We start from the raw sequence: 20,795 nt of genomic DNA, 5'->3' as shown, positions 1-20,795 counted from the left end.
TCCATAGACAACCACACACACAATGTGAGTATTTAAGTGCTACACCTGCTCCGAGAATAATGCATTTACACAAAAAGGGGAGAATTCACAGAATTGAACACGTACTGGAACATGTCGGCTACATCCCCTGCACCACCCAGTGACCACACCTCCTTCCGTGCTTGGATGTGTCTCAGTGAGCAACAGCCAATCCCCCTCAGTGTTTCCAATCAAATGGGCCGACTCTCGGAGCCGAGATAATGGATGTGCTGGGATAATATAATCTCAATTATCTGGATAGAGCTTTTAATTGAACCATATGCTAAATGTGATGTATGACTTCATTAAGAGCTGATGTCTTCTCTTATGCGACGCCGTCAGTGACCTTGACTGGTTTAGTGCGTCACTGTCGAGGCAAAGGTCCAATCCTGTTAGAGCTGCTCAGCGGAGTTGGCACGTCGCGGCCGACTGCAGGATCAGCGGAGACGCCGGGCTGCAAGTGACGCGTCAAAGTTGGAGCGACTTCAAGTGCAAGAACGAAGCTGTGCCCGCTTAGCACAACGCGGAGAACGGTCACGATGAAGTCGCCGCTTCACTCAAGTCAAACTTGAATGTTGTCACAGGTGTTTTCATCATTTTGAATAAAAATCACACTCATCTGTTTTTTTTCTTCTTTCATCCCAAAAAAACAAGAGGGTTAGGTTACGTAATCACTGCATCCCTCACTCACATTCACAGTAAAGTAAATCATTGCTGAACTAACTGAAGCAACTCCAGATCATGACACTGCCTACACAGAGTTGAGGAATACTGTACGTACTGTATGTTTGGTTAATATCCAAAGATTTGGACTTTAACCCTGTGCTGCACTCTTGCGCTGCAGCTGCTCCAGTTTTGAACTCATCACATCTCAAGTATCCGCCTGTGTTTCATCCCCAAACTGCTTTATTATTTAGAGATATTGATTGAAATCAAAAGCGATCTTACTCCTCTAACCGCATAAATATAGCACCCACAGAGAAAGAAGCATCAATTTCATAGTATTCATCCCCAACCTGGAGGGGAAAAAAAAGGATCCACGTTTTGGTCTTTGGTCTTTTTCCCCCAAAAAACTGCACGCACGAGCGAGTTCGAAGGCACGCGCCGGGTTAGTCAGCCAAAACGCCAGGCCAAGGGTGGGTGCTCACAGTTTTGGAAAAGTCTTCTCATGAATTAAATATGCAATCAGGCATGCAAACAAAGCCAAGACGAGTTTCCACATGTTTCCGCTGGAAACCAGGCCAAATAAACCGGAGACAGAATCCCTCTTCAGATCAGCATTCTTAGCCACAGTTGGTGCAGAATGATCTTTTCTTTCATTTCACTTTGTTAAGTGTCACAATTATCTCCGACAAGGAAGAAGAGAAGCTGACAAACTTACAGAGCTAATGAATACAAAACCTCAGCTGTGTGTTGTGCCCCTAAACGCCAATGTATTTTTATACTTTAGGAACACAGTGATTCAGAGTCATTAAAAACGGAGGCTTTTAAAGACTATATTTAATTTCTTTTTTTTTTTACGAGTGGATTTGCGGGAACGTGGAAACGAGGAAAGTGTGCCAAAATAAAAGGCCAATGACAGAAAAACTCCATCCTGACAAGACATTCAGAGGATGAGTTCATGACACATGGGAAATTAAGTCTTTTATTAGACAGCAGATTAACTATAGTGGTTATTGCAGTGCGGTATCAATAGCTTTTCAAATAAGTGCGGTAAGAAAAGATAAAGAACACTGGACATAAAACTTTATATCGTCTTCTAATTTGAAAGTAAGTAGGACAGGAGTTGCAGTCGGCCACCAGGGGGCGACTACGCTAGTTGCAAAAATAACTCAATTTGAATGGAAGTCTATGGGAAAACTGGCTTTAACTTGTCACTTGATTTACAATGACAGTCAACAATTTCCTGAGGAGTTAACAGGCTTAATCACTAGTTTCAGGTTTTCTTCAATAGCATGTGACGCCACTTTTGGTAATCATGTTCCCATTTAGAGGGAAAGGAGTACGGACACCAGTGTGATTGTCCAGTAGGAGCTTGGTTGCAGGAAATCATCTGTGACTCATGGCAGTCAAAAATCTGTACATTTCCATTTATGTTTTTAAACTGTCTATGGGCAACCCTAATAATTAATTAAAGGTGGGACAAAATAGCGATATCCTAACTTTAATAAATATGACACTTGATTAGATTTGATTAGAAAAATTGTCCATGCCAATATTTGACTCCTCTGCATCGACACTCTGTGACGCCTTGTGGTTGTGCTCGTCACGGAAATGAGGGACGTGGACAACAATGTGGACAAACGTTATACATTACATTACATGTCATTTAGCAGACGCTTTTATCCAAAGCGACTTACAATGGGTATGAGCACAATCAGCCAGGGGTGGAATCGAACTTGCGACCATTGCGACCATGACGTCTCTCGCACACAGAGTACTGGTCTTAACCACTCAGCCACTCCACCACCCTATATAAGAAGGAGGCGGCTGTGACTCCTCCAAAACCCTGTACTTTTTTAATTTTAGGGGGCGTTTTGTCACATAATCACGGTGCCATGAGTTAACCTGCAATTTTCACCTCCATTAGCTGTTGTGTGATTAAGCTTGCAGTAAAAAATAAAAACAGTGAGTCACATGCAGTACGTTTGCAAAGTTGAATCCCTGTCCACAGCATCTTACAAGGGCTAAGTGTCCTTGCTTGTCAGACGTCCTGGCCTCCTCTGTCCACCTGTTGCCTCCCCGTCAGCTACATAAAATCAATGAGAGCAGTCCGAGTGCTGTCACTGCGACTTCTATTCTGGAGATTCCTCATCACTGCTCCTCCGCTCCTCTCACGCGTATCACGCGCCGTGACCAACACTTTCCACGGGGGACTGTGGTGACACGTCTGATGGAGCAGGAAGGCGATTATCACTTCCCCACAGATGTTCCCGGTGAAGAGCGTTGAGCCGATTCAGGCCATCAATAGGTTTTTAATAAGTAAAACTGGCCATCCAACTGTGTTTCGCTGACTCTAAAATGGAAAACTCCACCTGCCAATCGCAGTATCTTACTGCTATAGGAGACAAGGTAAAGCAAACCCTTTCTCCTCCATACGCAAGCAGGAATATTCTACACATTTCTCCTTCTATGATCCTGTACCAATTTTCCCATTGACAAAAAAAGCACTGTAATTCAAAGATAAATGCTCTCTTATAACGTCAGGTGACAAATAAAGCAGTGAAAGTCTTAAAATAGAAGACGCTTTAGATGCACGTGAATGGATTCTCAAAATAAAGTGGTTACACTGAGGCGAATGAAATGTAAAAGGGAGTTAATTCAATCATTGAAACCAAGTAATTTTTCCCTTCTTTTTTGACTAAAAACGTTTTTGATTAAATCTCTGTCCATGTTTCTCTCTTCAGATCGTGCGATATGAAGTCACTTTCCTCTTAATTCTCTCTGGTTACTGGTTTATTCTTTGATCCCCTTGTTACTCCCTGAGTGTTTTTCCCCACCAGGAGCCATGCTGGATCTGAATTTGGTGACGTGCAGTCAAGTAAAATACTAACAACGATAAAAGAAAATCAATTTGTTCACTTTATTGTTCTATAAATGAGTTTTCTGTATGATTTCAACATTTCTACAGTCAAAAAAACGCTGAATTTACGCACTTCCTGTTCAAATACACGGGAGAACGGTGAGGTGAGGCAGCGACTGACTGAAGCAGGCGGTGTGTGCAGTTGGTGCATGCCCATTGTTGCCGCTATTTATATCGCCAGTATACATGTTCCATTATACATGACGTTCCACAGTCTGTCTAATACATTTAATGAATGTGTGTGACTTTCTGATCGGCCATAAATATGCAGTGAAAATGCACAGGGTGAGGCAGGAAGTACCGTGCCGCACTGATAGGGGGCAGTGCTGAGCTGCTCTTCTCTATGCAAAGGGCGGTTTTTAACACAGAGATATTCTTGGAGAAGGATTAGGTGCACGGACTTACAATATATATATACATTTAAAGGTAAAGTTTAAATTTGAAAAAATTGACTTTGACCTTATATTAATAAATATTCCTTTGTTTTTCTTGCTATCGTATTGTTGAACAGTATGGAATGGATTAAAGCATAATTAAAAGTTTTCAATTAAGGTCAAAATTGATTTTAGGATCATATATTTGTACATCCGACCCCAGAGCAGTCAGTGCCTCCCCATTCATGAACCTCACCGGGTTTAATTTCCTGAGATATACTGTATGTATGGTGCCATAAAGGCTGCACCACTTAAAATCACCGTCCAGGTCTGACTAAGACACCATCTGGGTCCGGATCCAAAGCGTATTAGCGTCTGTGTAGGTGTATGTGTGTGTGTGTGTGTGTGTGTGTGTGCTGGTGGTGGTTACACCGCTTTAAACAGCAAATCAATGGGAGGAGTTTGGATGTCAGAGTCAATGACTCAGGATGATATAGGTCAATACAAAGATCAATGCCGCAACTTATAATCATTGTATTTCTCACTGCTAAATGTCTTTCCTCATCACATGGAGGGGAGGAGGAGGAGGAGGAGGAGGAGAGGAAAGAAGGGAAGGTGAGAGGAAGAGCTTCACGTGCAGTCACCCGGCGCAGTCGTGCCATACGTCTGAATAATTAATATTGCACTGCTTTAGCTGCTGAGAACATTTAGTGTCCTTTAATGTTCCCGCTTCCTGTGCAGGCCGACGAGATTTCAGCTCGCACACAGATTGAAATAAAAATGCAATGCATTTCTATGCAAATGTTCGTCCATTTTCACTTTTCATTCAAAAGGGAAAGAGCAAATGCAAGTCCTTGGGGTGGGGTGGGGGGGGGTGATTATTGTGCAAAAAAAAAAACTCCTGCCAACACAAGTGAATGCATTTTTCTGTTTGGCAGCAGCGACAGTTTATTTGTCAGGGATGATGAGAGTGGCTGAAAAAAAAGAGCCACCTGCTCCAGATTTACACAGCAGACACAAAAAAGAAAGTGTAAGGTCACTGTGCGGGTGAGTGTGATTATGACAATGTTGGACGCCCATTCACTTGCATTCATTCCAGTCCGTTTTTGAACAGGAACACCGCAGGTGTGAGCAAAAATGCTGTTAAAGTCTCAGTGCAAAGTTGGAAGACGGAACGCTGGGGCAGAGATAGATTTTATCCAGGTTTGAGACACAAATGCAAAATGGAAAAAAATGAAGTGTGCATTCAATTGAACGTAATATATTCATTTGATGTACGAACAAATGAACGCCACAGCATTCTAACGCCTATAGGCAAGATAATGCAAGCAAAACCATTTGGAATATTGAGCTTCTACAACATAGCTCAAGTTAAATTACAACAATTTGTCACTGATAATGAGAGAGGGTAAAACTATGACATGGAATATGAACTTTTCTCATAAGCATCCAGCTGCTTAAATGACTAATAAAGATATATCTGGATTTATAAAACTTTTGAGTAATCGAGTAATTAAAAGAGAAATCCAAAATAACCTCCAACCGCCAAAATAAAAGAATTTCTTGCTCTGAAAATGAGAAATGATATTTTTTTCTGAATGTGTACAAAGCTGCAGACATTTGTACAAAAGGCTGCATAGTTCATTTAAAAATGTCCCCTTTTCGCATAATTAAACCTAAAACTCAGATGATTAAGATGAATGAAGTATTCACCACTTTGTCGTCTTGCACTTCACTTCTTAGATTTTCAAGTTGGAGTTGTTGTTTTTTTGTACTTGACCTTCCTGAAATAAGGGTGTGAAAAACTATTTCTCAAAGCTGACGATCCCTCGAGAAGAAAAACTATTAATCAGACAAGAACTCAGCTGCTTTGTCCACGAAAGTATTTGGAATCAGCTTTAAAAAACAACAACAACAACAACAACGTTTTAGAGGATTAAATAATAATAAAAGAAAGCTGGGGGTTTACCATCTGCTGTTTATAACACTACACTCCTCCCACATTCACAGCACACACACTGTCTGTCTCATGCATCTCCTGAGTAGGAGGGAGTTTGCATGGCTTTGAGCCACTACAGTCCACGTTCAGGATTAATGTACAGTGCAGAACATATGAGAAACAATTCACTCTGCTCACACAGGCTCACTCTCCTAACGCTGCTGTTGGGTGTGTGTGTGTGTGTGTGTGTGTGCGTGCGTGCGTGCATGCGTCCTTCTGCGTTCTTCTCAGAAGAGATGAGCACTTTCATGTATGGAGATAAGAGGCGAAGCGGCCAAAGAGGAGAGAGAAAGAGAGTTTAACCGCCTTTCATGTCCCTCCCTCCCTCCCAACACCCCGACACGCCGCCGATTTGCCTTCGACAAGCCACTGAAGCCGGCACGAGCATCTCCAGGGTTTGCCACAAGAGGCATATCAGCACTGCAGAATGGAGGAGCAGCAGCAGTGATGGTGTCGGTGGTTAGTACTGTTGTTTCATCTTCTTTTCTTCTTTTTCCCTCCCCAGAGGAAGAGCTTCTAATGACTAGCACAAAAATGAAAAAAAGATAAAGGGGGGAAAAAAAGCTCAATCTTGGATAAAAAGCTTAGATGTCTCACAATACTGGCTTCGGGCAGCAGAAGCTTATAGGTTACTTACTTAGCACAACTGAAAATAAGGAAAAAGGCTACCTCACTAAAGTCATTTCCATGAGTCGGGGCTCGAATTAGTTGGTAATCAGTGGGAAAATAAGTGACAACCACTTGTGATTATGGATTAATGATCACGCAGGGACGCCAACATTAGCCCATTCTGATGAGGATTCACTGCCTGCCTTTGTTTTTCCCCACATATATGCACCAATAATGATGATAATCAAATGTCAATTTCAAGATCTGGGAAAGATTCTTATAGTAGAGTTAGGAACCTGTTCCACTCCATCACGCCTTGTGAGAGCCCAGAATTGAAGTAAATAATGGTAATAATTCAAAAACTACGATGGCCAACTGATGCTTTTTTGGGGGTGGACGTAGGCACGGGAGCACATGTGTCAGATGCTGCTGCTAGCTGCTAACATAAAGTACTAATGCTACGGCAGCGGCTAACAGCAAAAACGCTGACGCTTCAGTGTCCAGCTACAATAAACAACAACAACAAAACCTGTCAGAATGCCTTAGCCACATAAATAATCAGAATTTGGACATGTGTCCAACGTTTTCCTGCCAAAGCTCACATGTTCTATGTATAATATAATATAACTGTTCTTTGCATATGATATGACATGGATGTAATGAGGAGTTGCCAGGCCCTACCTTCACATTTTTAAAAGTGCATGACTGATTATTACATATGAATAAAGATGAAATAATGTCCATTTTCATTAACTGACGTGATGCATTATAAATGAGTGTCCATTGTGTTTTGCTGTGTGTGTCGAACCATCTGTGAAAAACTAATGAGCGACTGCCTGACACGGCAGAGGGGAAAACAAATAGCACCGCGCACTCACTCAGCACAGCAAGTACGGAGGGATTGATGGCGTGTACAAGCATGTGCTGGCTGTTTGTGCCGTCATAAAATGGTTTACATTAGCTTTCATGGTATGTTTGCACAATTTGGAGTTAATGCAGTTTACATGTTTCCCTTCTTTTTCTTCTTCTCCCACACATATACATATGGTTGTATCGTTGGAAGGAAGGAGAAGAGGAGGGAAAATTGTATGGAAATCCATAGCTTTGTTCACGAACCTTTTGATTAGGTACTGAATCAAAGAGATGAAATGCGGTGGCATCAACTGGAAATGAGAAAAGTAGCAAATCACGAACGCGTCCCCCGTCAACGACTTGTATAATTCACTCGGTCGTTTTGGAGTCTAGAGAAGAATTAAAGCAAGACGCTCCGCTCACACATCCACATCGTCTCACTTTACACTCTAAAAATAATTTAGGGCTCCATCTACCATCATTTAATTAGACGGAGAGAGTTGTGAGATAACAATTCTAATCTACTGGTTTCAATCAACCCCTTTAAAGTTGCTAATGAAGCAGTTGTATTAACTTAATATGGTTGGAAATTGGGCCACATAAACGTTGTGTGTCATTTAAATCCGTAACTCTTGATTACATGGTGTGAAAGGTCAAAAGTCAAGTCCACCTCCAGTTCAGGATCTCAAATGCGTGCAGCTTCCGAAGCGGTCTTTTCACACACAAACCCCATTCACAGAAACTGACCTTTGCTTTTCTTTTCAATGCTTGGCTCCGATGAGTATCTAACCAATCAGAACCATGCACACATACATTTTAAAACCGCTTTATCCTCCACATGAAGAGACGCGGGTCACGGGAGCCAATCCCAGCCGACACAGGGCAAAAAGCGGCCAACGTAAGCAACCATTCGCGCCTGCAGGCATTTTAGAGTGTTCAATTAACCACTGCATGTTTTTGGCTTGTGAAAGGAAACCAGAGAACCTGGAGAAAATGGAGAAAGACCCCTGTTCCAACCGGGACCTGAACCCTGGGTCTTTTCCAAAGTCCACCCTAAAGGAGTGACATGGTCCAGGACCAAGACAGCTCCCCTCTCTTCTTCAGTGACCTGGTATTCATTGAGATAATTTATTCCCTTCATCATAAGCGAGAGAGTGCATCAATATGAATCTGAATTCCGTGCCGTTTATTCGCCGATCCCACACATACCTACACATGATGATGCCCCAGTCAATATCCCAGAGTGCTGTGCTCCCGCGTCCCGCGTTCTCTCTGATATCTTCACCAAATCATATTACAGCAAAGAGATACAACGGCATTATACCTCCATGAATCAATAATCAATTACTCCGAGACCACAAACGCTTTCACCGTCGCCGCGGCTCCAGAACATTGCTTAATGATTTTATTTTATTTATTTTTTTTTTTTGCACCAGCGTGTGCACACGCCGCACATAAAGCATCGCACGTGCCAGTCAATAAAATAGAAATAAATATGAAACATTGTTGCTTGCAGGTGAAAGATCACACCGTGTAGCACCGTGAATCAGCCGGAAAAAAAAAATCTAATATTATCACCACGATGAAGGATTTACCGCAGGGCGGTTGTACTTGGGTCTATAGATGTAGTTTGGGTTTAATCTATCTAATATTAATCTGGTTTATGAGTGGTTTGCACTACATGAGATAAGTAGGAAGTTGTTGTCAGATTTGTACAAACCTGGACTACAAATATTGAAAAATTCTCCTGTAGGTCTTGGCGGGGACGCAAAGCACTTAAAGCCCAAAAAAGAAGTGAAACGTGTGTATATTATAAAGCTACTGTAAAAAACATCCATCGTGACCACAGCTGGATGATAGATGAGTGGTGGAGCCACGTGCAGGTCTCATTATAAATCAGCATTTGTGTGTTTTTGAGTACCTTGGATGCAACCATTCAAACTCTGGTGTATCTCAATTTAAAAGGGACACGGTGCACTTCTGAGAGATGAGACTGGCAGCAAATCTTAAAAGCCCGCTATTATGTATCAATCTCTGAAAATGCAGCATTTCCAATATCTCCCCGCTTGTCCTTGCAGTTTGAAGGACACAGCTGTGCGCTGTGTGCAAACACATTTACATTTATATTTACACGCATTTAGCTGATGCACTCTTCTGCCGAGTGACTCACGGCGGCGGCGCCGCTAGACCCGGCGCTCCGATTTTTTTCCCCGATTGCTTATGAAACGGAGCGAGAGGTCAGAGGCAGAGAGAGAGAGTATCACGAAGCAAACGCGACCTTGGATGACAACAAAATAAGAGGGAGAAAAGGGAGCTAATAAGAGAAGTCAAATGGATGCTATTTTCTTCTTTACGGGAGGACAATAGGTGAGAAGAGATATTATCTTTTTCTGTGAGTGAATATGAAACTTTTTTTCAACAGTAATCCACCTCACTGTATCTTTTCTGTACCTTTTCTCGTTATTGGGATGCATCTTTAAAAGGAGGCACTAAAATAAGATAGTAAAACATACACAGCATTATACTAGAGGGTGCAGAGAAATCTTTACAAGATTGGATATGGAGTTTTGAGCTATTGAATGTGTCTGTCGAGGCTCGTCTATTACAGTTGTGGGAGAGACGATCAACACATAAACCAATTTCCATACAGCACAGGAAGCGCGCACTTTTACTTTTGCACATCTATATATCGAGAGACAATCGGGGGCATTTGAATGGACTCCACTGGGTCCGCTTAAACAAAATGAGAAGGGGTTTCATTTTGCTCTTATTTCACTGCTTTGCCAAATAAAAGATGTCGACGATACGAAAACTGGTGAGTCATTGGTTTGATTCCACCTACTGTTGCTACGTCAATATTCTGAACAAAGACAAGGCAACATAGACCTCAGAATCTGATCATTTATTTAGTCTGTGGCCTCATGCCCTCATTTCACTGCCTTCAATGGGTCTAAACTTTTGATAGTTATCTTTTGTTATAAAATGCCTCTGCTTGTACCGGTGCATCCCACACGGAAAGCTCATCATTTCCTTCACATTGAAATGATGGAAACATGATTTCTCTTGCACCTTTATCCATTCTTTACCATCACTTTCTCATCTGTGGGCAGAAGCTCCACAAAACATCTGGAGCAACTTTTGTGGACATTTATGCCGCGTCTCCACGACATGGTCCCAGCTCGCCTCGCCTCGGCACACCACGGCTCGACTCTATGTGGTTTGGATTGTGTTTCCACTACAATATAGTACCTCCCCAATGTGGGCGGAGTCGTCACTGCACGGCTGCATGAAACTGCGGTGACTTCATTTACGTGAATCACTACAATCAGTTAATTAAACAGATTTGTTCAGTACTTCCTCCATGACCGGAGCACAGACCCCGTCTCACACAGTCACTGGACTGAAATACAGTGGCAGGGCAGGGGTTGTGATGCCCCTCGCCCTTCCTTGGTAATTGTTGGAGATTTTTTAGGATTGTTAAGTATATTTAACGGGTCTACAGTTCGGTATTGTTCGGCATGGTTCTTGTGTCGGACGTCTCTTCCTGTGCCGGCAGTCTGGCGACGTCAAGCATGTATCGGCTCAGCTCGCTTGGAACCTCTCCAGAGCAGGTACTAAAAATAATACCAGGTACCAGGTGCCATGCTAGTGGAGACGCTAAATAACCATACTGTGTCGAGGCGAGGCTACACCTTCTCGCGCCCATCAATTCACGCCTGAAAACACGTAGAATGAACGCAACTTGCTTCCATGTAAAAAAAGGCACAAACTGAACAGCTGGTTAAAAATAAAAAGACCGAATGTCAAATCAAAGCAACAAACAAGAGCAGACCTTTTAATAGAACACTGTTCTTCAGTGCAGTAGATTTCCACGGACAGGGCCAAACACAAACAGCCCCGGAGTCGTGTGGAAGAAAAACAACCCGCATTTGTCATTGGTTCCTCCCCCCGCCCACCTGAACAGACTCACTAATGGAAACTCCTTCTGCGCTTCATCAATATCCGTCACCACTGACTCAAACGCTCAATACACCTTTTCAATCCAGCTGTGGTGTCGGCACAGACGCGCAGCCCTACCGAGCCGCTAAACAACGTGTCATTTACAGACTCTCGTTGTTACCAGGATATCACAACAACGTCCATTAAGCTCGTTCGCCGCACTTTATTAAAGCTGCTGTCGGTCAAACGCCTCAGCGACGCGGTGAGTAGCTCTGCGCGGCGACAGCTGTCACCGACCGAGGCTGTGGTCAGATTACGAGGCTGCAGTGACTTACAGTGTATCTAATTTCTTCGGCTGATATCACTAAGATCTGATTTTCTTCAGGGCTCCGTGGACACAGAAATCTGATCGTCAATCCCGCTTTGCAGATGTAGATTTGGGTCACTTATCCTAGGCTGGATATACATACAGGTCAATGATACCCAAAAGACTGGGCCGGGGACCCACAGTGGGGCCGCAGGAGGTTTTTTGGGGTCCCTAAAAAAATTTGCTGAATTTTCAAAACCTTTTAGTTAAGATTTGATGTGTATATGTTTTGAATAATGTGCATAAAATGAAGTTTTATGCACAAAACACAAACCAAACATCTGTTAAAGATATGTTAATAATTGATACATTCATCGATTTGGGTCAGGACAGTTCACCATCTTTAAAACGTTTGGGAAATAGTCGGTAAGTTTACATGATGTCAGAATCTAAATACTGCTTTTAAAACACACGTTTGAAAAAGCACTTCCACTGACCCAGTCCACACACAACCGTGTTACATAACCTTCACAGCAAAAGGTCTGTTGTCTTCAAAAGTGCTCTATAAATTGAATTCCTCAAAGTCAGACTAACAAACTCTAGATAATGTGTGCTGGGAGTTGAATCGCTCTGCGTGAGCCACAATTCTCGCTCTTGGGTTTTGACCCTGAAATCACAGAAGACGCCAGGACACAGAAGGAGAGGAAACACATGGCAAAATCCAGGATTGGAGCTGAGCTTTAATAAGAAGATATTTTGGCATGAGACATTAAGTTACAACAACACTTAATTGCTTTGGTCTGTGATGGGATGGGACAATTTTGAAAACACCCGATACTCACAAGCTGAAAGGGGGAATATCACCAGTCGAGTCCCTGCTAATGACTTCCTGTCAGCTAAAGATGCAGAGACAGTCAGTGTTTGCAGAACTTACCAAGAGTGTTCATAATAAATTATAGAATTTAGCAGAGGCTGTGATCAGAGAGACGCAGCAGTGCTTAAATGTAAATTTGGAATCCCTACAAGACAAGTTTCCCCTTAACAACAACTGACCGGAAGTCAAATGGACTGGCTTATGTCCAAGAGACGCTCTGTGCATACAGGCAATTTGTAGGTGACAGAGGGAGGAGAATGCGAACAGCAGTAAGGGACAGGAAGTTAGCCAAAAGACAACATGGCTGACAGCAGCTTTAATACTGTGCTGTTCCTCAGCCTCACCATAATCCTGCTGCTGTGTGTTGACATGACTGCATCACATCACATCTCAAAGCTTTTTCCCCCCCATCCACTGGATCCACGTCTGGTGACTGAGGAGGTCACAGACGTTCACTGAACTCACTGTCACGTTCATGAAACCAGTTTCAGATGACATTCATAAACCCACACACACACACACACAGTTACATCACCACTGTCCACTGCAGCCTCAGATTTCTGTTCTTGGCTGATGAGCGGAATCTGAAGTCTGTCCACTTCAGGCTTGAACAGCATTGCTGTTCAAGCCTGTAAAGAGCAGTTCTCTGAGCTACTGTAGCTCCTCTGCCAGCTTCAACCAGTCTGACCCTTCATCCACCAAACGTCTCCATCGGCAGGACTGACAGGCCCATGTCCCTCCACTAAACCCTGACCAGAATCACTTTAAAAATCCCATCAGTCGTCCACAGAGCACTTAGAGGTTTAGCCCTGCAATACATTTCAGACTTGCTCACCGACTACGAGCCCGCCAGGCCATCAGGCCATCGAAGCGTCTCCAGAATAAGACCAAAGAGTGGCGAGGAGGCGTTCAGTTATTGTGGCCCTTTACTGCCTGCTGACCTGAGATTCATCACTGCAGTCACCACATGTGAGAGTCAACTAAAAACTTCCACAGTGCCAGACCTTTGCTGAACTATACGCTGTGAGCAAACAATGTTGCCTAATTTGGAGAATTCTGGACTTTTTATGTTGTTTATTTTTGTTGACAGAGAGAGGATAAGGGGATTCTTTAATTTACTGTCATCATTATGCAAAAAGGTAAATGTTTTATTTTTATTTCCTTGTAAAATCAGTTCAGGTCTCTTCTGGATTTTGCTTTGCCATTGTCGGTTTTGTATTGGTTTGTTACCCAGGCGATATGAACTCTGGGTAATTTGCAGAGTCAAAAGTCTACAGAAATGCAAACTCGGAGAAAGTGGTCATTAAAGTGCTCACGATGGCTGCGAGAGCTGTGTGTGTGTGTGTGTGTGTCCACAGTTCCAAAAATACTCAGATCATTCTTTTGACAAAGTTCAAATAATAATAACAATAATAATAATCCTAATACCTTAAGAGTGATTGTTATTAAAACTTGATAAAAAAAAACAACTTCTTCATAGCTAAAACGATGGATTAAGGTCAAACATTAAACGCAATAAAATGCCATAACTCAAAGTGTGTTGTACAATGCATTAAATGACATTATGCGGCTACGTATTGAAAGTTTAGCTGTGACATTATGACGATTGTTGTGGTTTTATTACCCGGCTCTGATCCAACAATCAGTTCCACAGCCAAAGTAACCCGAGATCACATTTCCACACTGATATGAATATGAAGTGAAGCTCCTGTGAATCCCTGCACTGCACTGCTGCCACACGTTTGGCTGACTGGATAATTGCAAACTGAAGAAGCAGGTGTTGCTAATAAAGGGCTCGGTGAATGAATACACAAGGGAACTGAGCCATCAGGTCCAACCCGCATGTGTACACTATGTATTCAACTGGCACTGAACAGATGAAATAGGCATGTTTTGCTTTCTCCCACTGTTTGAAGAGTTCATGTTTTCCCTTCTTTCTCCTCCATTATTTGTTTGACAGCAAAGACCTCTTTTCCCACCTCGCAGCCCTCTGTGGCAGCGTCAGTGGGCGTTCAGTGGAAATGTGAGGCAGCAGCGCCTCTTCTTCTCCAAGGATTTCCTCGCAGCCACATGTACACACAGTGCAGTCTCGACAGAAGTAGCTGACAGGTGAATGTTGTGCTTAACATGGTTGCAGAGAATCTGAGAGAGAATGCGTCGTGCGTAAAGGAGGCATTTCAGGGTGAGTGATGGAGCAACAGTATCACACACACATGCAGAGGCAGAGAGGAGGGAAAGAGAGAGAGAGGAAGCAAGGGAGGAAGATGTTTACTGGGTGGGAAAGAACAGGAATAAACACACAGGAAAAATATGGAATAGTGGTGTGGTGGACTAATGTGGTTCACACACACACACACACATTTCCACAACTTGCTATGACTGCACCACAGCACCTTCACTGGTCTAAAACGTTCAAATCACGCACACATTCATATCAAAAAAGGCATCACACACACACATCGTTCGGAGACTAAAATGTGCGCAGTTGTGCATATAAGTGGGCACAATATTTATTTATTCATCCGCACAAATGTTGACAATATTCCTGTGCGGCCGCGTGAAAACGAGCCTGACTCATTTTAATTCAAGCCCCACTATCTCCTCCTCACCCCCTTCCTTCCTTCCTTCCTTCCCCTCCTTTCGTCCTCACCCACTCTGCCCATCCATCATGCGTCACCACTTGGTCTTTGGCACACCGCAACTGGCCATCCCAACCCGCTTCACTGCCGTGTGCGCTGTGCGTAAAAACGCGCCTGGCACGAAAACGCACAGGCTCCTTTTGTATGTAATTAAAACAGACACACACACGCGCAAAAACTCACCCAGGGTGTGAACGCAGGTCCTCCCCGTGCGTCTCTGGATGCGTGTGTCCCTGTATCCAGTAAAGAGAAAATAGGAGGGAGAGCAAACGAAGTCGAGCACGACAGCCCTTCGCCACCGACTTCCCTCCTTCTTCCTCTCTTTCTCTCTGGCTTCCCTCACTCCTCACCTCTCCCCAGAGGCAGCGGCTGTAATAATCCAGGCATTGTCCGTCTTCTTTTTCAAAACATTTAAAACAGATAAACACAGAGAGAGGGACGACGATGGAAAAGACTCCGGTTTGCGTGACACAAGTTTACAGTTCAGCTGAATTCGAGGTGGTGTCCCGGGTTATCCGCGTTTGGAAACAGACTAAAAGGAATTTAAAGGATTTAAACTCCCCCCTTCGAATTGTTTTTGTCTGGTCAAAGCAGGAGCCTGCGGCAAAGTTTGCGTGCAGCTTTTGCGGAGACACGGGAGAAATAATCCCAGGAAATGTCTTCTTCTCTCGGTTCCTTCCCCGGACCGAAAGAAACTCTGTCTCGTGAGAGGGACTGTGGTGCACCTGCCGCCGGAGTGAAGGCGCGCAGGTATCCACAAACTGCGCACCCTCCGCTCTCTGGTGTCTGCGTTTTACTCCGGGTTTTCTGCTTTATTTTCCTGGTAATTACTCCAGGCCGCTGGAGTCTCTGTGCGCCACGGCCGCCACTCACTGTGGCGTTGCTTTTCCAAGTGACTCAAGACAGCGTGTCTGTTCACCGACGCTCTCCTCTCGTGTCTTTCCTCTCTCTCCTCTCCTCTACAGGCTCTCTCCACCCTCCTGTAGGGAAACCACACCTCGCTTGGCAGCGATTGGCTGAAAGCCGCAGAGGAGGAGGAGGAGGAGGAGGGGGGTGAGGGAAGGGAAGGAGGTGAGGAAAGGAGTGCAATGGTGAGCAGCACATGGGGAGAGAAGCGAGGAGAGGAGATGGGAAGAGTGGATTGAAGGGAGATGGATGTTGATGAGAGGGGGAAAGATGGAGAGGAAGAAGGTAAAAGTGGGATACAGGAGGAGGGAGAGGGAAAGAGACTGAGACTGTGATAGGGAGGTGGTGGTGGTGGTGGTGGTGGGGGGGTTTGAGCCCAAAGGGACAGGCTGGCTAATGAAAGTGAAAATGCTTTCCTGCCTTTCTCTCATTCATTCGCAGCACTTTAGCCAAATGTGTCCGCAAATCAGCTTTGACTCGCGGCAAAACCGAATTCATACTGACAGCGTCTCCCATTACCGAGCGGAGAGTCACATACTTTGTGTGTGTCCGTCGTTCTGCCTTCTTCTCCTTGTGAAATCTGGTGTCTGTCAGCCGAGCGGCTTCCTCCAGTCTGTGATGAATAAGTAAGTGTTTGAAGGGAGGCTGGAGAGCGAAGTGCATGCTGAATATACTGCCGAGGGGCGTCGAGAGGGAAATAAGTAACAGCGTGAGCCGCCTCTGTAATGGGAGCAAATGAGGTGGGCCGGATATTGTTGTGGCACAGCCGCACATGGCAGAAGAGAGAGGGCCGAGAAAAAAAAAAAAAAGCTTGACAGCTGAAGGGAGAGGCTTTGATTGATGGCAAAGCTCCAGGGAGTGTTTCAATATGAACTTGGTTAACGCGGAAAGCACATGAGGCATTCATCACTCGCTGCCATGCTGGAGTGAGATACTCACCAGAAGCTTGGCAGCGTATTATTTAGGAACCTGCACCCGAGGAACATCTTGATATTCGGTGAGTGTTATGTGAGAGATTCAGCAGCAAGCGCACCTTCCAATTAAAGCTGCAGCATGTAAGATATAGGAGGGCTTGTTGGCCCGAAATTCAGTACCATGAAGGCTGTTTGTAAAAGTGTGTAATCACTTCAACATACAAGAAAAAAAATAATAGTTAAATGGTATTTGTAGCCTTAGAATTCGGCTTACACAGGTCGCCATTTTGTGCCGCCATGTTTGAAGTTGCCTGAAAGGACATGCATTTCGCATTATGAAGTGGAAGGATTCATCAACATAAGCCTGGTGCATAAATCACTGAAGAGGAAAGAGGAAACAACAGAGTATGGGAGAGTGGAGAGAGCATTTATATCCTTATCCTTATAAAAGGAAAGGAGGATTCAGCTAAGGTCAGTCATTTGTTTCTGAAAGTGTTCCATCTCTCTTCTACCACTAAATTTGGGCTGTGTATTTATCGAAATTCTCCCCAAATCCTGATATATGTCCCATGAATAAATGAAAAGTGCAACCTTTGTGTACATACCTGGGTGTATCCTGTCCATGCTCTCGGCATAGGGCGATTGGCAGGGTACACATTGCGGACAAACAACCATTCACTCTCACATTCACGGGTTCCGGAGAACCCGGCGAAAACCCACGCACACGCGGGGAGAGCATGCAAACTCCGTGCAGAAAGACCCTTGTTCCTACTTTGTCTAGAATCCGGTGTTCTTGCTGCAAAGGCGAGAGTGCTAACCACCACAACGTCCTTGTGGCCACTTCTGAAAGTGTTATTTGTTGAAATTCTCCCAGAATCCTGATTAGCGGCCCATAAATAAATGAAAAGTACAAACAAATGATTTTATTCAGACAGAACGATCGGCCGGCATAACCTTCGTGTAGCATATAACCGCAGTCTCCACGAAGCGTACAGCACGGAAGCAGAGGTGTTGTTGGCCAGGAGTTAACAAGCAAACCACGAGGGGGAACAAAAATGGCTGAGAAAGTGCTGCCAAAATTCATCGTTACAATACAGAGTGTGACTTCCCTTGTTTTTGTGCAGCGCTTTGACAGGACAACTCCCAAGAGTGTGGGAGACGTATCTGTTGCATTATTTTTTTTTTCCCACACATATGGTGGCCTCACACATGTGCAGTGAAGGCGTCGACAGAAGATGCTGCTCATTTACTCTGCCTTATGGATCCGTTTCTTCACGTGACTGTGGAAAAAGGGTGTTTTTGCTGCAATGATTTCAAAACCCAACCAAAAAAATAATGAGACAAATACAGAACTTTTCAACAATACAACATAGTCATTATTGACAGAGTTGGCTTTTCAAAGCAGCAAAATGACTGGAGAGCTACTCTCCGTATTTTCATCCTTCCACAGTCCAAAAACATGCAAAATTAGGGATTAGGTTAGTTAGGACACTCTGAATTGACTGTATATGTTTGCCCCGGGATGAACTGTCCAGGGTCTACCCCTCCTTTTGGCTCCTGTTGCCCCACATCCCTCATGTGGAGCATAAAGTAGTACAAAATGGATGGATAGATGTATTGGAGATTGCAATGACACCATGGTGGGAAATCACCAAACTAACCCTGATGACACCAGCTTTAACTTTAGGGCCCGCAGGTCGTTTTTCCACGTAAACATTATTGTGCATTATGATATATATTATTGAACTCTTACTACTGCCGGAGAGAGAGATACACAGAGAACTGGAGAGAGAGAGATACTGCAGGTTTGCATCTCAAATGGCCGGTCTGCACCACATGACAACCCGCTGAGTGAAGCCCTCCCCCAGCTCCACCCATGGGTGACCTACAAAAGACAAACTCAGAGGAAAAGGGCATCACAACTGACATCAGACGAGCAGTCCAGACCCGCCTGGCAGATAAATGTATAAATGGATGCAGCATGTAGAGGGGTTGCAGATATCTGTGGGATGCCGGGAAGTGGCTCAAGCGTAAACGGGATCAGATGAGCAGAAAAGGTACTGTAAATTCAAAACTTGCAGCTGTCAAAAATAGCCACGCGGCTCAAAGATTGTGCACGCATTCAAGCGAGGCCATTTCTGCAGAAACGTACCACACTCAGACATACAGTGAACTAAGAAGATTCTCCTCCTGGCTCCCAAGTGTAATCTGTGGTCAATATCTGATGTGAGGGAAACTTCTGAGGATCTGCAGTGAGTGAATGGGTAAGTGTGTTATGCTTCCTCCACGATGAAGCCTGGTGCTACCCAGATATTCTCCTGCAGTACCCATCAAAATGTCAAACTATCAGGATCCAAATATTTTCTTTGTTCTTGCTGATACAAAACCTCATCTGTGGCTAGATCTCACGTCCCCTTTTTGCCCTACCACTTAGCCTTAACCCCCCCGGAGATGTAAAGTGTCCCGATTCCTTGTTGAGGTAGAGGGGTAAAGTGAACTAGCCTTTCAAACTGAGCTTTTTCAGGGGCAAATTTCAAATGGAGGATGATGAGAGAAACCCAAGGAAGCTGTCACCATGATAAAGCTAACACTGATTAGCACAGCTGCTATGCTAATCACTTGGCTGCGTCTTGTACCTGCCATTAAGTGGTCCACTGGTGATCTTAAGGCCCTGGTTTACTTTTGGAACCGAGCCTCGACCTGGCAACCCTCGAACCAACTCCCCTGACCGATGGGCCTTTCAGCTGTGAGCCGCTCAAACCAGACGTGTCCGAGGAAGCTGTAGCATCGTTCTCTTCTTCTTTGGTGGGAATGCGTCCTATTCCCTGCGCCCAGACTTGTACCACCACCCGATGGTGAAGTCAGATACTGCAGGACCCTGACACGCGAGTATACAGGGTCTGCTATATGCAACGCGCACTTCGACCTTTAGGTGTTGAAGGCATTGTCTGACATTTGCTGCGGACGAGAACATAATGTGCCTGTTGTTGTTCACACCACAGCTATGTCTGCTTTTGGGGTGATGACATGTCATGTTCCTGAAGAGGGGGTACAGGGGTAGATTTTAACTAGTGCTGTCAAGTGATTTAAAAAATTGAGAGATTAATTAATTATGAACTGTAATTAATTAATCTAATTAATCTATTTTTCAATCTCACCTAAAAATGCTGAGAGCAATTAACTTGATGTATTTTCATTTAAATTCATTATTACGGCAGATCAAAAGATTGATATATAACAAAAAGTGGCTTTATAAAGTAATTTATTGTTTTAACAAACTTGATGCGGCCATTTAAATTCTGCTGTGTTCTTTTGTCGAACTCCAAATAATTAGAAAATAAAACATCAGGTCCATATAGACCCTTTCATTGTATACAAACATTCCAAGCCTAGTAGCCTGTTGACTAGTTCCACTTCTACTTGTTCATACATGGGGTGTAGTTTAGTTTGGCGAAGTGCTTTGCTTTGCTCGCTAAATTGCTAACGTCTTCGCTGCTAACGTTAGCTGTGGCTGCACCCGCATCTGTGTGCTTAGCATTGACGGGGTAGGCTAAACTTGAGCTGCTTCGGTGGTAAGCTAACTCCTTCTTACACAGAAGGCTTATCACTTGACCTTTATTAATGAACAGAAACAGTAAAGTTAGAGATTAAAAATTAGATAAACGCGATTAAAAAACATAACACGCTAAATATTACTGTGATTAATTAATTAATCGCAATTAACGCAATAAGTAGACACCCCTTGGAACTGAGTTGGGGTAAAAATTATAATCTTAAAAGT

General features: G+C 43.9%; 1 protein-coding gene across 1 annotated transcript in view; it reads right to left on the bottom strand.

The window, feature by feature from the left end:
* The window catches only part of brinp2 (bone morphogenetic protein/retinoic acid inducible neural-specific 2), a 176,381-nt gene extending 160,254 nt beyond the window's left edge, over nucleotides 1–16,127 (bottom strand). Inside the window, exon 1 of the mRNA XM_044031466.1 lies at nucleotides 15,378–16,127. The gene's annotated coding sequence lies outside the window, so the exon portion shown is untranslated. The remainder of the gene's footprint in view (nucleotides 1–15,377) is intronic.
* Nucleotides 16,128–20,795: the final 4,668 nt, after the last annotated feature.

Source organism: Solea senegalensis, linkage group LG1 (assembly GCF_019176455.1).
Source record: "Solea senegalensis isolate Sse05_10M linkage group LG1, IFAPA_SoseM_1, whole genome shotgun sequence".
Taxonomy (NCBI): domain Eukaryota; kingdom Metazoa; phylum Chordata; class Actinopteri; order Pleuronectiformes; family Soleidae; genus Solea; species Solea senegalensis.
This window is presented reverse-complemented; position numbering and strand designations above follow the sequence as displayed.